Here is a 3,193-nt window from a genome sequence, read left to right on the forward strand (position 1 = left end):
CAATTTTCAGCTGTGATAACTGTCTACCGTGGAATTTACTTCTAAAACTAGAACTATCAGGAGAATATCCTTCTTACTCTGGATATATTCTTCACCGCCGAATACAATTACTGCACAACATTTCGTGTAGTGGAATTATTGGACCTCCAATTTAGTGAGTCTGTTCCGTTCACTTGTCCATTTCTTATTGCCATTTGTTATTTCTAAGCTGGTATTTTGGTTGTATATTCTATCGAACACGCATACATAGGTCCTTGTCCACTACATAATTAGCAAAAAGCAGGGAAGTCGCGCCAAGAAAAAATTGTATTCGTAACATTAAAACAAACGTCATGATACAATGTGAACGACAGTTACAAAGTGTGGTTCAAGTTCAGGAAGAATGGTAAGTGTGACGACGGATTACAGACACTACATGTCCACATAATTTCTGTATTCTACCTTCGGTAAGTTGTGCAGTCAGGATATTCAAAATAAGTCTTGATGTCTATGTTTCAGTCAAAGTTCTGGACTTATTTGAACCAATAGCTACACGAATATGCCCACTACCAATTCACTGGATAGGTTTTAAAGCGGAACAACAATTTACTATGCCTCAAGTCCTCCATCTTCCTCTCGTCAGTGCTGTTGTTTAAACAGCGCTCGCAATAGGTCAGCAATTTAATTGAGCCTTACGCTAAACCTCAGCATTTTTTCTGAATGAACTAAAACGCCGGTAAATGTTCTTCGTACTAATGCTACAACTATGAGGTTCCAATGGCGTCGCAACCAAAATAATAAAGTCTCCTGGATGAAGGTGATCAGACGTGTTCCGTTTCTTTGTCCATAGACATTCACTATTGGCAGATTTCCACTCCAGTTAGAAAGTTCTGTAGTAGGCGGAAAGTGACTTAGTGGCGTAAAACGTAAACACTTTTACTGACCAACCCGGTCTACTCGGGAAAATGGTCAAATATTTACAGCTCATTTGTGAAAATACCTTGCCCCAGACTATTTTCCCAGAACCCCAGAAATTTTCGCAACACGTCTTTGAATTTTTTTTAATTTGCCTCCGTCTTACGTGGAAATTCCCAAGTGGTTTTATGGCCACATTCAAAACTCGTGACATTTTGTTTTTTTCCTGACCCTGGAGGAAACCTGTAAATGTCTCTACCTCAGTTTGCCATACATTGCCAACAGCATACACCAGTCCACCGGAAACATGAAAGCTATGGGGCTATTCAGCTATCGATCCCAGATCTACAACAGGTCCCAATGGACCTCGCTCTGAAAGCAAAAAAGGAGGGGAGGCATTGCCTTCTTTCGAACAAAGCCGGCGTTTGCGACCATAAACGGCAGGTGTTTATCAGTTTTCCCGCATGATTTCTCTTAAATTCAAGAAAATCAACATGTGCTCGGGTAAATAACTTGGATATAGATAGTGGGTCAATTTGACTAATCTGAATGAATATTAATGAGTAATCACCATACACGGTACTTCAGAGAAAAGACATGGATCTCTCAACTCTCGCATACACGTGCAGAATGACACATCATTTTCAGCGCCATCTGAAACAAAATCTTCTAGAAATTCCATCTACCCTCCATTGAAGGGCTGCTGCTAACTGACCGAGCCGTGCTATCAAACTGACGGAGCCCCGGTCGATCAAGTTCCCACACTACGCGATTCACGAATGGATCACTACACACTTTATAGCAGTGCAAAAGTGACTGTCAATCTGAACGGTGGTCAAACCCAGCGTGTCGTGTACCTAACGCCAAGTTCACCTTTTGTTTCAGAACCTACAGCTTGACAGCAAGTCGCAACTGAGAGAATACACTGACCTTAATTAGAACGGACGCCCCAAATCCATAATGGGCACATGTTTGTGTTCTAGGGAGAATTTGGTGCAAGTACATTTCGACTGGTGTTCTAAGGTCAAAGGAAGAACATCAGGCAAGGTGCAAAATTAGAAACTGCTTCATATGCTGCTCAAACATTTGAGGAGACTGAACAATTTTCAGTCGAGGTTTAGTCCTGTCCATGGAGATAATCTAAGCTGAAAAACCGGGAAGCACCGTGCAGTTGTTTTATCCCCATTGGAAGTCATCACAAAACTCCAGGAAGTTTCCGACTCATGACCCCCAGGTTAGTGGTTAGAACAGTCGAACATTTGGCTAATTTCGTCTGATTAACTCGCACCTAGGATAGTGCGCCACTCATCCACCAGTCACGGAAATCAATTTACTTATTGACTGGGTGCTTGAGTGATGGCTTCTTAGATGGAAGCTTTACCAATCCTGAGGAATTATTCTTCACCCAAATTCCAGATGCAGACTGCTCATGATCTTGAACAGATATACGGTGTTTCTCAGTTGTCAGCGTAGATAAGCTTCAATTAAGAAACCTCAGTTAAAAACTTCGGGTTAAGCTTTTCACAGACCTTTGTTTGGCTGTTCCTAGCTGATAATAGGTCCAAGTTTTATCGAGTGCGTCACAATAACTTTCGAAGATTTAAATGCATGTTGCGAAATTTGAAAATGTCTGCACGACAGTTTGTGAGCTCTCGCAGGTCCTCTACAATCGGCTTATAGAAAGAATCCTCGCTTGCGAAAGCAAACAACAAGAAATAATCATAAACAGTTGCGCCACGAGGAGAGGAGGGCTGTTTAAATGCAAATGATCTGAGCACCGATTCTGCGAATCGCAAAACCGGCCACAAAGAAGTAAAGAGTTCTGTCATATGTAGTGATGTTTTTTTTAATTTACACAAACAATACTTCATATGCTTTTATGTAAATGGGTATAATGGAACTCATTTTTTACGGTAAACTCATTTGAGACAAACTGCTGAGTTGAGGAACAACTGCCTTTGGTCTTGGTACCCTTACTATTGAATTTCATCTAGGAAAGACACCCTGCCGACGAGAGACCCGAATAAACCTGCTGGGTGATTTACACTGAGCCTTGTGAACCCAGTCATTTCACACGGGGCCACAAGGTTTCGAACACCACACTACCGTTGATCCTCCACATGAAACTTGTTCAGTCTTTCTGGAAGGTTTCCAACAGAAATATCTCCCAAAGATTGGTGTGCAGGAAGCTTCCATGCAAGTTATCAATCCCCCAGCCTGTATGGATCTTGGACTTATAGAACTAAATGTCCGAATATATATATATATATATATATATATATCACTTCCGAAATTTTTA

Source organism: Opisthorchis viverrini (genome assembly GCF_000715545.1).
Source record: "Opisthorchis viverrini unplaced genomic scaffold opera_v5_8, whole genome shotgun sequence".
NCBI lineage: Eukaryota > Metazoa > Platyhelminthes > Trematoda > Opisthorchiida > Opisthorchiidae > Opisthorchis > Opisthorchis viverrini.